Source organism: Aotus nancymaae, unplaced genomic scaffold, assembly GCF_030222135.1.
Source record: "Aotus nancymaae isolate 86718 unplaced genomic scaffold, 86718_ANA_hifiasm-v0.15.2.pri h1tg000033l, whole genome shotgun sequence".
NCBI lineage: Eukaryota > Metazoa > Chordata > Mammalia > Primates > Aotidae > Aotus > Aotus nancymaae.
Window position 1 is genome coordinate 25,811,993 of NW_026988447.1, and position 14,218 is coordinate 25,826,210.

Sequence of the window (14,218 nt, forward strand, 5' to 3'; positions counted from 1 at the left end):
AGAATTGCCTGAACCCAGGAGGCGGAGGTTGTGGTGAGCCGAGATCGCGCCATTGCACTCCAGCCTGGGTAACGAGCGAAACTCCATCTCAAAAAAAATAAATAAATAAATAAAAATAAAAATAATAGATGTTGGTGTGGATGTGGTGAAAGGGAACATTTTTACAATGTTGGTGGGAATGTAAACTAGTACAACCGCTGTGGAAAACAGTGTGGAGTTTCCTTAAAGAGCTAAAAGTAGATCTACAATTTGATCCAGCAATCCCACTATTAGGTGTCTACCTAGAGGAAAAGAAGTCATTATATGAAAAAGATACTTGCACACGTATGTTTATAGCAGCACAGCTGCAGTTGCAAAAATATGGAACCAGCCCAAATGCCCATCAATGAACGACTGGATAAAGATAATGTGGTATATATAAATACCATGCAATAGTACTCAGCCATAAAAAGGAAGGAAAGCATGGCATTTTCAGCAACCTGGGTGGAATTGAAGACTATTATTCTAAAAGGAGTAATTCAGGAATGGAAAATCAAACATCATATGTTCTCACTCATAAGTGGGAGCTAAGCTATGAAGACTCAAAGGCATAAGAATGATATATTGGACTTTGGGGACTCTGGGGAAAGGGTAGGAGGAGGGTGAGAGATAAGAGACTACACATTGGGTACAGGGTACACTGCTCAGGTGATGGGTGCACCAAAATCTCAGAAATTACCACTAAAAAACTAACTCATGTAACCAAACACTATCTGTTCCCCAAAAAGCTATTGAAATTTTTTTTTAAATCAAAAAACACAACAAAACAAAAGTGAGGGCCTTGAAACCTGTATCAAGACACCATTGCATGGTTGTGGGTTACCCAACTGATAAAGAATATGCTTGTATGTATTTTTTTATGATTCTTGAAACCCCCCCAAAAGGATAAAATTTAAAAATTCTGGGAGATAGTTTCAGACCCTAAAGAACATTTACTCGACTATATGAATGGTTGTCTCTCAGTAACACGTTGTGAGCTTCATCAAGTTAAACCTTCTCTTTAGTTTTGTTCCCCACTCAATCCCCAAGGCAAGCTGAGTTTAATAAAGAGAGGATCTATGGATGGACTACCAAAAGCCAGGAGCTGAAGAGGAAGGATAGAGCTTCCAGCTGATGGAATCTGTCCCTTTTGCAGCTTCTGAGCCTAAACTGAGTTGAACTGAGTTGGAAGAAGAAAGGATACCTAAGATTTGAAAACAGACTGGTTTAGACAGTTTTAATGCCTGGAGTAAAATGAAACAGGGATGTGCTACTATTTAAGAGTGAAAAGCTTTAAGAACCTGCTAAAGCCATTCTCCAGGGGCAGTTACTGAGAGAAATAAAAACATGTTATAAATTATTGCTAACAAGTCTCATGTAGTCAATTAACTTCTTACATGAGAATTTTCTTTTTAAAGGGAAGCATAATTAGTTTATATTCTAGGTCCAAAGTAACAGACCACTGATGATATGAACTAACTTTGCTCATGATCAATCTATGACAGGGAGCCATCATCCTATATATTATTTTATTGCCCAAAGATTTTCAAAACATTTCATATATATATATACACATACGCATCCTGTATTTGACAAAGTTATTGAGATAGTATTTCAAAAGAAACACAAGTAGAGAGTCTCAAAATTGTATTAAGGTGAATTTTATTAATAATTTAAATATTTTATTAATAATTTTAATAACCCAATTATTACAATGTATCCTAAAATTAAGGGAGACACAAGAAGATATTTTAAGGACATTACCAACCAATATATAGTTTTAAAGAAGAAATTCAAGGATGACAGGAATTGGTTTAAAGGTTTTTATTCAACTCCTGGGGAAAAACTGATTCCCTACTCATATTTCTGAGTAGATGATTTTCAGAGTAGCACTTCTGGATTTTCTTTTCTGCCTTCTTATAAGTGATAAGATTGGAAGAAAAAATTAGTAATGTTCAATCAGTCTTTTCCCCTCCCCTCTGAAATCTGCCTGCCCACAGAGAGGGTGCATTCTGAGCCTCTCTCTCTCAGCTATGCTCTAAGCTTAGCGGGGCAGAGTCTACTCTTGTAGGAATGAGCTGTTATTTTTCAGGTGTAGGTCTGCCTAAGTTTGGAAGGAAATAGTTGCAAGCCCACTTGGCTAAGATCTAGTTATTATGGCCAAGACTGCTACATTTTCACCAAAATCCATTCCCCCTGCCTCGTGTACATAGAGATACACTAAATTGGAAACTTTCCTAACCTGCTTTACCGTTAGGTTAGGCCATGTGGTTAGGCAAGGGAATATTAACTTATGTACACCACCTCCAGACCTGCCACATGAAAACCTCCTGCGTAATCTTTCACGCTCTCTCTTTCCCAGCGTATTAACTGATGTAGAGACTTCAGCTGCAGACTTTGAAGGTCTAGAGGTGGAGCCACATTATGGAAGGTCCTTTAAATGGCCATGCTGAAGGCCACCTGCCAAGCAGGAACGTCCTTACTGGACTAAATATGAACAAGAAAATAACTTTTGTTCAGTCACTGAAATTTTAGAGTTGGTTTGTTGACAAACCAGCATTACTTATCATGACAAACACAGTCACCAGACTGGGCAACATACTGAGATCTTCTCTCTGTGAATAATACAAAAATTAGCCAAGTGTAGTGGCATACACCTGTAGGCCCAGCTACTCTGGAGGCTGAGGTGGGAGGAGCACTTGAGCCCAGGAGGTTGCAGTGGCCATAATCGCGCCACTGTACTTCAACCTGGGTGACAGAGCAAGACACTGTCTCAAAAAACAAAAACAAAAGCAAAACACAGTCACATTCTCTAAAAGACTTTTGTCAGTAATAAAACTGATATATTGCTGCCATCTGTTTGAGTCCTATCTCTCAATTTGCTCTAATCTTGAGAGTGGAAAGAGGGTATTGTTTGTTGATTCCTTAAACCTCCAACAGATTTTATAGTTCTCTTAGTGCAGATAACAAAGTTGCCTTGAGTGGCATATAGGACCTACAGGATGTTGTCCGGCAAGGCCATTTGGTGGCCTTCATATCTGAGTGCGTTCCAGAGCTTAGCTGATGTTAAATGGCAACTTGGTAAAGGGATGAGTATAGTAACTTCATCACAAACCTTGACTTCTTCTTTTTTTTTTTTTTTTTGAGATGCAGTTTCGCTCTTGTTACCCAGGCTGGAGGGCAATGGCGTGATCTCGGCTCACCGCAACCTCCGCCACCTGGGTTCAAGCAATTCTCCTGCCTCAGCCTCCCGAGTAGCTGGGATTACAGGTGTGAGCCACCACGCCCAGTTAATTTTTGTATTTTTAGTAGAGACTGGGGTTTCACCATGTTGACCAGGATGGTCTCGATCTCTTGACCTCGTGATCCACCCTCCTCAGCCTCCCAAAGTGCTGGGATTATAGGCGTGAGCCACTGCGCCCAGCCAGCTTCTTTTTTTTTTTACCCTTCAATTATGCCCTCAGCAAGCTTTTCTGTGAGACATAGTGCTGATAATTACAGCAGTTGTTGCATATTACTCTTAAATACTCCCAGGGGCAGGCCAGTTTCATAAATTAGAAAATGGCCTAACCTGTGCTTTAAGGATAGTTGACTCATGTTATGGGATCATACTCATATGCTGATTGTCTTTTCCCAAAGAATGCAATTAAAGTTATTTGAATGGTGTAGTGAATGTTTCTTGAATTCAGCAAACAATAATTCTCTTGTGAATATTCTTTCTGGAGATAGGATAAAAAAAACGTTGAAGAACGTTTCAATCTGTGTAAGGAATGTTCCTCCTGCAGACATTTTTCCTCCCTTGGAAAACAGGGCCAATGGTTCTATTATTTGGATATGGAACGTAACATTAATTTTAAAACAACTTTGACTTAGTCAACAGAACCAATCCTGTTTCTGATTTATTAAACAGGTAACCATCCATAAGTAACAGAGTGTAGTAGATCTCATTGTCGGTTAGATCACATTTTCTCTTCCCAAGTCCCAGAAATATTTAACCAGTCATGTTAAATTCTTCCTTCTAATGTAACAGGAAAGGGGGCCCATGAGAAGCTGGTTATGTCCCAGTGAACAGCAGGTGGAAGGTAGTGGGACATTGAACATGCTTGACTCCAGACACACACTGAGGCAGTTGTGTTTGATGCTATATCTGTCCTGACACAATGAAACCCTAAGACAGAACCTGACTCCTCAAAATCTGCACAAGATATAAAAATGGGGAACCTGAACCACAGTGGAACTTGAGCATTGGATCTTCCATAAGATATAGTCATCCAAGTACGAGAGACTTCTGTCCTGGGTAAAGAGATGGGCCGGGCAATGGATACAATTTCTTTTTTGTTTATACATCCAAAAATGAGATTTTCTTTTTCTTTTCGTGGCACCTCATTCCAAAGATTTTTAAATTTACTGTAGCCATGCCAAATAAGGCAAGAGAAACAGGCTGTAAATCACTGGTGAGCCCACAGAACCTATTCTGTGATAAATGGTCAGCTATGCTATTCACGTGAATACACACATGTGCATACTCACTCCTGTTAATTGGAAATGGTCTACATATATTTAGTTATAGAGCCTGTTGAGATCCTTTTTAAAAAATTTCTCTTTATGATAGCTTTATATTTCTTTATTCCAGCATCATATTAAGCTAGTCTTCATAATATTCTACATTTTGCTTATTTTTATTCACCTTAATGTTAAATAAAAATATTTCTAACTCAATTTATATTCATTTCTTCACGGGCCAATGTTTATTTTCTTTCACACCTTGAAGATATTTTGTAACTTTAAATTCTACACAATCTTATTTGCCATTAAAAAACTTCTGTAACACACCTAAGTTCAGGAAATTGCTTAGCCAATTATAAACACTGACTAGTTTGGGAATTGAAGTATTGCTGTTATTACCCATTAATATTTTTTTAATCCTCATTTTTTTTTCTGGAAGAAGTGAAATGCAAATGTGAGGTAAATGTCTTAAATGACCAAGATTGTATTTTAATCTAGACGTTAGGGAAATTTCTAGACATGAAGTCCAGACCATGTATTACTCTTTTGCCTAAGCAATCTGTCCTATATATATAAATATGTTATCAAATTTAAACGATTAGCTGATGTCATCATTTTAGTTACTGGAGCATCTTGGTTCATTTAATCAGCATTCCCTCCCTCCCTCCCTCCCTCCCTCCCTTCCTTCCTTCCTTCTACATTTATTAAGAATCTCCTGCCAGATCTTTGAAGACTTAGGAAATATAACTGGAGTACCTGCTTTCATAGCACTTGTGTCTAATAACTAGGAAAGAACCACAAATCCCTATAGAAAATATTTTCCAAAGTAAGTATTCTTTTCCTACCTTTCTTCTGATTAAAAATATTTATAATTAGCTCACCTTTACCTTTCCTCACTGAGGGGAGGAGTCATTTTTCTTCCTAAAGTTTCTGGAATCTAAGAGCATTTAAGCTCCTGAAAACATTAATAAACATCAAGAGCAAATTGAGCTTATTAGTCACAAAGTCTGATTTCAAGGCAATTCTCCTGCATGAATTCACGATCTCCCTAAGTAACTGGACTGGAATCCTCAAAAGCAAAGAGTAACTCAGGCCCAGACTCGGAAGCAAGTGGACAGTGTATGACAATTGTCAATTAAAGAATAATTCAACAAGACACAGTCTTTGTCAGTATGGCATAGCCTCTGGCAAGTAGATTGGAAAGCATAGTCTGATATGTGCTGGGAGGAGAAGGATTATAATTTTAGAATAATGACTGTTGAGCAAATTTATCAAATTACAGATCATAAAGTCTTATCTAATCAAGTAGTAGTTGGAATTCACATCCAATCCATATTGGATGTAGGATTTTTAGGTTTCCCTTCCTAACAGTTTTTTTCCCCCAGCAACTTCTGCTACTCAGTTTATTGTGAGTCAGACTGTGATAAGCATTGAATATAAAGCTCTGAACCCTAATTTCAATAAACACCATTTAAGTGGCAGAAAGAATAAAAAGCAAGTAAACAGGGTATATAGGCAAAATAATTGCATGGTGTTATTAAAAGCTCTACAAGATAAAATTAAGAGGCATGAAATATAATAGTTGAAAGGAGATTTATTCTAGGGAGTGTGGTCAGGAAAAGTACGTCTGAGAAGGTGCCATTTAAAATAGGGGAAGAGGCATTAGTCCTTAGAAGCATGAGCGAAAGAACACTCAGACACAAGGAATACCATGTGCAAAAGTCCTAAAAAGAGTGGGACCAAAGCTTGTTGCATGTGAGTATCCACAAAAAAACAAACAAAAACCAGTGTGGCCGAGGTCATGAAAGGAGGTACCAGACTGAAGAAAAGGCAGGGACAGACCACAAAAGGCATGGACCCACTTAAAGTGGGGGATTTACATTTTTAGAAGTCCACTTAATTGTCATGTGGAGACTCTGGGACCAGGGAAGCCCTTAGTCCAGTCAGAAGACTCCTGTATTCATTGTGACAGGAGAGCCTGGTGGACTGAACTAAGGTGGTAATGGGGAGATGGAGAGAAGAGTAGGTTTGAGGTTTATTTTGCAGACTGGATTAACATAGCGGAACTGGCTGATGGGTTAGATGTTTAGATATGGGGCAGGGAGCAGTGAGGGAAAGGGGGAGGAACAAAAAACCTCTTGGCTCGAGTGGGTGGCATTGCCATTTACTATTTCATGAAGATTGGCATGAGAATCAAGTTCGGTATTTGACATAATCTTGTGATACTCATAAATCATCTATATATGTAAATTAGGCAACCCGATAAGTGAGTCTGGGGCTCAGAGAAAGTAAATTCAGGAATTATCAATTTAAAGATGAGATACCTGGCCAGGTGCGGTGGCTCATGCCTGTAATCCCAGCATTTTGGGAGGCCGAGGCGGGCAAATTGCCTGAGCTCAGGAGTTTGCGACCAGCCTGGGCAACACGGTGAAACCCCATCTCTAGTAAAGTACAAAAAAAATTAGCCGAGCATGGCAATATGTGCCTATAGTCCCAGCTACTTGAGGCTGAGGCAGGAGAATTGCTTGAACCCGGGAGGTGGAGTTTGCAGTGAGCGGAGATCGCACCACTGCACTCCAGCCTGGGTAACAGAGAGAGACTCTGTCTAAAAAAATAAAAATAAAGATACCTAGAATAGGGATCAATCACCTAAATATAATATCAAATGAAGAAAAGAGATCACAGCAATCCTTAGGTCAGAGTCTGAAGGAACTCCAACATTTTCCTAAGAGTCCAAGGAGCAGCACTGAAGAAATCAAAGAGCAGAGTGTGTCAGATAGGAGGCCACGGTCTACCACGACAAGTGCTGCTGAGAGGTTACCCACGGTGACAAAAAACGTGTTTCCATCGGCTTTGACAAAGTAGTGGTCACCAGTGACCACAGAAGTTTCAGTGAGTGGCCTGGGCAGAAGCCAGAGTATATTGGGTAAAGGACAGAAGAGAGTGACAACTACTATAGCCAATGTTTTTGAGAAAGTTTTGCCATAAAAAAGGAGGAGGAAGTTGTAGTTGGAAGAACAGGAAAGATTCTTTTCAGGTGATACCAGAGCCTGTATGCAGACAGGAATGCTCCAGTAAACAGGGAGGGATTACTGATGTGGGAGAGGGAGGAAATTATGATAAGGACTAAGTTCCTGAGAAGGCCAGAGGGGACAAGATTCTGAGCAAAAGTGAAAGAGTTGACTTTGATAGGCTGCAGGGAGTCGTCTTCATTTAAACAACAGAAAAGAATACATTGGGGTAAAGTAGATAGGTTTTAGGATCAGGTGGTGGGAAGATGGGGAGTTTGATTCTAAAGGCTTCCTTTTCTAAATCTGGTGTGATATCATAGCTAAGAGTAAGAAACTAAAGAGTGTGGGGAAGGCATGCAGGAGGGAAGTTATGAAACATTCAATGGAGACATTCTAGGGAACCCATTCGAGAAACACAGCAGCATTCCTAGAGCTGCCAGTGTGAAGTTTATATCATAAATTTAAAATAAAACTGATCAGCTCAGTAGTGCCATCTTTGCTAATATAAAAATAATTATAATGAATGTGAGACAGAAGTGTCCTTAATATTTGTCACCCCAACGTTCCCCATAGTGGTACTGGATGACCAGACAGGCCACTCTGGTGTCATCTTTCTCACAGATTGACTGATTGATTGATTCATGATTGATTGATTTGAGACAAAGTCTTGCCCTGTTGCCCAGCCCAGGCTAGAGTTCAGTGGCTCTATCGGCTCAACGCAACCTCTGCCTCCCTGTAACTGCCACTTCCCAGGTTCAAGTAATTCTGGTGCCTCAGCCACCAAGTCCTAGCTGGGATTCCAGGGGTGTGCCACCACACTCAGCCAATTTTTGTATTTCTTAGTAGAGAGAGGGATTTGTCATGTTCAGCAGGCTGATCTCAAACTCCTAGCCTCAAGTGATCTGTTGCCTTGGCCTCCCAATTGGAGTGCTGGGATTACAGGCATGAGCCACTCACAGTTTTATTCTTAATAAACTCAGTCAAAGAGGAAAACGTTTTCAAAGAGAGAGGAAACCTGTTCTTCTGTCAAGGGTATTGCATAGCTAGCTTCCTCAACTAGAAATTCCGAGTAAGTTCTCCAGATCCATCTGTAGACTCCAACAGAGTCAAGCCTAGCAACGACAATAACAGAAATGGAAATACAAAATTGTGCATGACTTCATTAAGGGAATCACTAACTGCACAGAATGTAAGTTGGTCTACAGACATCATCCATTTCAACACCTTCATTTTACAGAAGGGAAACATGACAGAAGGGACTGCTCTAGTAATTCAGTCTAGATAACTTACACGAAAACCAGCACAGGACTTGGCTTATGGGAAATAATAAATGCTATTTTCTGTCCCCTGTTCCCTCCCAGTGTCCTTACTATGTGGTGAGATAATTAGTCAATGGAAATATATTAATGCTGTAGTCTTGTGACCAGTTCTGTGTGATTACGGCTCAATGGATATTTAGAAATTAGTACCAATAGTAAAGCATGACAAAATGAGTGATTAGTCATGCTGCAGTCTTGACCTAAATGGCAAATTAGGCACAGAGCTGGGATTAAAACTCTGACACCTGTGCTTTGCAGTTCTGACGCTGTCTCCCTCAGTTGTGCTAGGTTGCTGTTTACCAGCCCTGTGGGAATGGGCCTCATTGTAAAAGGGAAAGTATTTATGCAAACATCCTTCTAAACAACCAAGCAGAAAAAGCAGGAAGAGGGCCTGGATCTCTCCCCTCTGGTAATTTTGACACAGTACAGTTTACAGATGTGTGTCTAACAGCTGTCAGCTCAGTCTGTGTGCAGTGCTCTGAATATCTTGGCTTCCAGCTTTCTGGTGAAAAAGGACAAGATGATCTTCCAAACAACAGAAAAAGAAAAGCAGCTAGTTTTTAAAATGTACTCAATGAAAGGTAATGATTTAGAACAAAAAAAAAAAAAATGAACAATTTTATGAAAAAATAAGAAACAGGAAACAGATGTATTGTGGTGAGAGTTTTCTGTGGGTTTTGGCTCAAGTCTCAAATGAGTTTTTCTAAGCTGACTTTCCATGTCTAGCCTCCTAAAACATTTTATGACATAAAGTTGTTTGGAAGAGTTTATGATAAAAGGAAAGAAGCCCAAATTAAATGTCAAAATTATATCAAAGACTGAAATTAAAAAGACACTTGATAATTTAAAGAAGGAAAAAAGAAGAAATGGTTATTTTTAGCAAGGTATCCTATTGTTGTGAAGTTTAAGAAGTTAGAGAACAAGGAGCAAAGAAGTGAATACTATTAGTTTCATGCATACTCTAAAAAAACTTTTCCACTGAGCGTGGTGGCTCACGCCTGTAATCCCAGCACTTTGGGAAACCAGGCGGGTGGATTATAAGGTCAGGAGATCAAGACCATCCTGGCCAACATGGTGAAACTCCATCTCTACTAAAATACAAAAAAAAAAAAAAAAAAAATAGCTGAGCATGGTGGCATGTGCCTGTAGTCCCAGCTACTTGGGAGGCTGAGGCAGGGGAATCGCTTAAACCTGGGGGCAGTGGTTGCAGTGAGCCGAGATCGCACCACTGCACTCCAGCCTGGTGACAGAGAAAGACCCCGTTTCAAAACAAACAAACAAACACTTTCCCAAAACCTTCCATTTCCATCTGCAGTACTTGTAGCAGAAGCTACAGGGGTTGCTGGACTCTGAAAGTTCATATACCTTGCCTGTATAGCTGGTACCTGGCCTCAGAGAAGCAATGCAGCCCAGCACCAGTGGTAAGAAAAATTATGAAAGGAAAAAAATTAAATAAAGTGAAGGCATGAGAGCTGAGAAGAACAAAGAAATTAAGCAGAGGAAAAATAAATTCAAATCAGAGTCAAGTTAATGAACAAGATGGTGAATATCTGAGACAAAAAGACTACCAATGTGGTAGTATAGCCCTTAAAATCACAGCCTAGAGTCAGACTTCCAGCAATACAATCCCCACTCTTATACTTGCTACCTGCATGACCTCAGGCAAGTTACTCCCCTTTTAAATTTCTGCTTCTTCATTTGTGTAATGACCTCATAAAACCATCCTGAGACTTAATTAAGACAGTCTATGTAGTTAATTAAGTACTTAAAACAAGTAGTGCCTGCATATACATTAAGTGCTCAAAAACTGCAGCTCTTCATTACTATTTATTCAACACATTTATTGATGCCTTCCATGGGCCAGGCACTGCAGCAGACGCTGAGAATACAGTCATAAGTAGGACATCTTTCCTGAAGAAGCTCTGCAAGCCTACTCCTTCATAAGGCTAGCTGGGCTAACTATGATGCAGAATCAACCTGGTTCAATCATCCCGAAATGTTTTTATTTCTATGTGGAATTACTGCTCTCACTGAATTCTTATATGTGTGTTTTAAAAATGACCACACTCTACCTTCACAATTCACTTAGATGATTACATCTCTCTCTAAAACTAGTTCCTGAACTTGATGGGAGGAGCCCTGCCATTCCTCTGAGCATCAGCACAGGGCCTAACACAGAGGTGGCAACCCTATCAACATAAATGAAAACAGACTTTAGTTTTTTCAGACAGGGTCTTGCTTTATCACCCAAGCTGGAGTACAGTGGCGCTATTGATCATGGCTACCACAGCCGTGATCAAAATCCTGAGCTCAAGTCATCCTCCTGCATTAGCCTACCAAGCAGCTGGGACTATAGGCACTTGTGCCACCATGCCCAGCTAAATTTTTCTTTGTCTTTTTTTTGTAGAGACAGGGTCTCTCTTCATTGCCGAAGGCTGGTCTTGAACTCCTGACCTCAAGCAACCCTCCTGCTTCCACCTCCCAAAACTGAGATTAGAGGCATGAGTCACCACACCCAGCCTAAATTGACTTTCTTCAAATATTTTTGGAAATTAAAATTTTTAGACTCTGTTCCCTCCTACTCTTCTTGTTTTGACCTCTCCTTGAAGTCTCTTACTCTTCTATGTGCCCACTGTATATGTTCTTTGGAATCTTCCAATAATCTTGGGAGATGTAATCACTCTACTTTAAAGAGAAGATTGTGGTTCAGCACAGTTCAAATTGCCCATGTGAAGCTGGGCACTTTGGCTCACGCCTGTAATCCCAGCACTTTGGGAGACTGAGGCAGGCGGATCATGAAGTCAGGAGTTCAAGACCAGCCTGGCCAGCATGGTGAAACCCTGTCTCTACTAAAATTACATAAATTAGCCGGGCATGGGGTATGTGCCTGTAATCCCAGCTATTCGGGAGGCTGAAGTAGGAGAATTGTTTGACCCCAGGAGGCAGAGGTTGCAGTGAGCCGAGATCGCGCCACTGCACTTCAGTCTGGGCAACAGAACAAGACTCCATCTCAAAAAAAAAAAAAAAAAGTGCCCATGTGGCCGACCTGAGATGCTAATCCTGTATTGTCTGGCGCCAAATGTCTCACTCCACCACTACAGCATTGTACCTCCCATTCAAAACAAACATGGAAGACTGGGAAGAGGAAATATCTTTAGGATGGGATATATGAAACTAAATGTCACAGTATGTTACTTTATGTAAAATTGATTTTAATAATAATAATTCCAGCCTTTACGCATAAGATAATGTGAATCCCCTATTATATTTTGAGAATATTTTTCCCCACTTGCAGTTATGTGGAATATATTTTGAAGGATGTTTCCTCTTTTCAGGCATGGGGAGAGTTAGCTAGGAACCTATTGTGAATAAAGGGCATAGGTTGAAGAATTGAACAGGCATCAAAAAATGTCTGTTGTTCAATTGCATTAAAAAATGCAATCTACTAATCAATTAATGTAAAATGAAAAATATAATACAGACCAAATCCTGTATGTTGAATCTTCTCCACATAAAATTTGAATTAAACCATTACAATATGTGTGTAGGAGGAATCATATTTTTAAATGTTATGATTCATTTTTTAAAAGTCTTAGGTAGAATTCCCTTTGAACATGCTGTGCACATTAATGGCAAGAAGCAAAAGCAGTGTCAAGATTGAGCATTTCTTAAAGAAAGTTCAATTTGCTGACACTCAGCGTAATGGACACTGCCATTCTCTGCTGTGGCTGCTGTTGTTTCTAACTCAGAAACATATGCTGTATTTATTTAAGTCAAATCTGCCTTTACCTCTTATGAAATAAGATCTCCCTACACCAATGAGCCCTCTGGAAACCTAATTCTATCTTTTCTTGGCTGCCTGGCTGGTGGAGAAAGTCTCCCACAGGCCAGGAGTCACCATTAAGCTGTCTTCTGGGTTTATTTCAAAAACTATTTTAGGGAGATCACTTTAGTTTGATGCATGGTGAGGCCAACCTTTGGAAAAAGCAACTTGGTGATTGTGTGTGTGTTGATAACTTAAAAATTATTCATGTGCTTCCATTCAGTAATCTTCCTTCCAAGACTCAATGCTGAGGTACATTACATGGAATTGCCATTTTTGATGTTTCTCGAGGCACCTTGACTAGAACTTGTCCAAACTCCTGATTCTTACCCCAGTTAGCTTCTATTGCAATCGTCTTCATCTCAGAAAATGAGTATTCCTTCATTCTGCCAGTTGCTTAGGCTCCAAGCTGTAGTGTCGTTCTTGGCTCCTCTTTTTCTTCCATACTACATGTCAAATGCATCGGAGAATATTGTTTGTTCCACCTTCAAGACATATTGAGGATTTAATCACTTCTCACCATGCTGATTGCCACCTTCCTGGCACAAGTCATTATCCCCTGTTTCCTGAATTAAGGTTGAGTTCCTAATTGCTCTACTTGCTCCCATACTTGCTCGGATACACGCAGAATAAACCTTTTAAAACACATCAGACCACGTATACTTCCTCACTCAAAAATCTCCAAAGTTTTCTCCTCTCATTCAGAATAAAATCTTCACACCTTTGACTGCAAGGCCACATATGATTTGCTCCCCATCTTTCTGATCTTATTTTCTTCACTCGGTTTCTCTCTCATCTCCACCCTTAATGGTTTCTTTGCTTTTTTCTGCATATCAAATACAATCTTGCCTAGATTGGTTCCCTTTTCCTGGTAAAACTAGTCCCCAAATAGACACAGAATCCTTATTTATTTCAATATTCTGTTCAAAAGTCACCTCACAAAGCAGCTGACCCTGACAGAAAATAATATATTAAGTGACATAGGTTACCCTATCATACTCTGCTGCCTTTTTCTTCATAGCAGCTGTTATTATCTGACATGATCTAAAGTTTTTTAGAAACTTCTGGTTTTTTCCAACTCCAGAATGTAAACTCCATGAGAGCAAGAAGCTTTTCTTTTTGCTTCTGGTTTTATACTCAGTGCCTGTAACACCAATGCATAACAGGTACTCGATATTGTTGGATGAAGAAATGAATACAAAGATGGTTTTTATCTACAACAATATTATATATTTGGGGTGGTGGTACAGCAAGAGTTCATTGCTCTCCCCCATTATCACTTGCTCAGTTGTTCAAGAAGTGCCACTGGAAAAAAGAGTAGCAGGATCACAGGAAAATCATTAGCACAAAGCTGGAATCATATTAATGTTCCCTCAAAAAGTGAACTTTTGAGTTCTTAAAAAAAAATCATTAATGGGCTCAAATTCTCTAAAAGTGTATTAGTGGAAACCAACATTTCACAGATAATCATTTTTTTTCTGAACCATTTAAGAGTAAGTTGCAGAAAGAATGTCTCATCACTGCTAAGTTCTTCTTTTTCA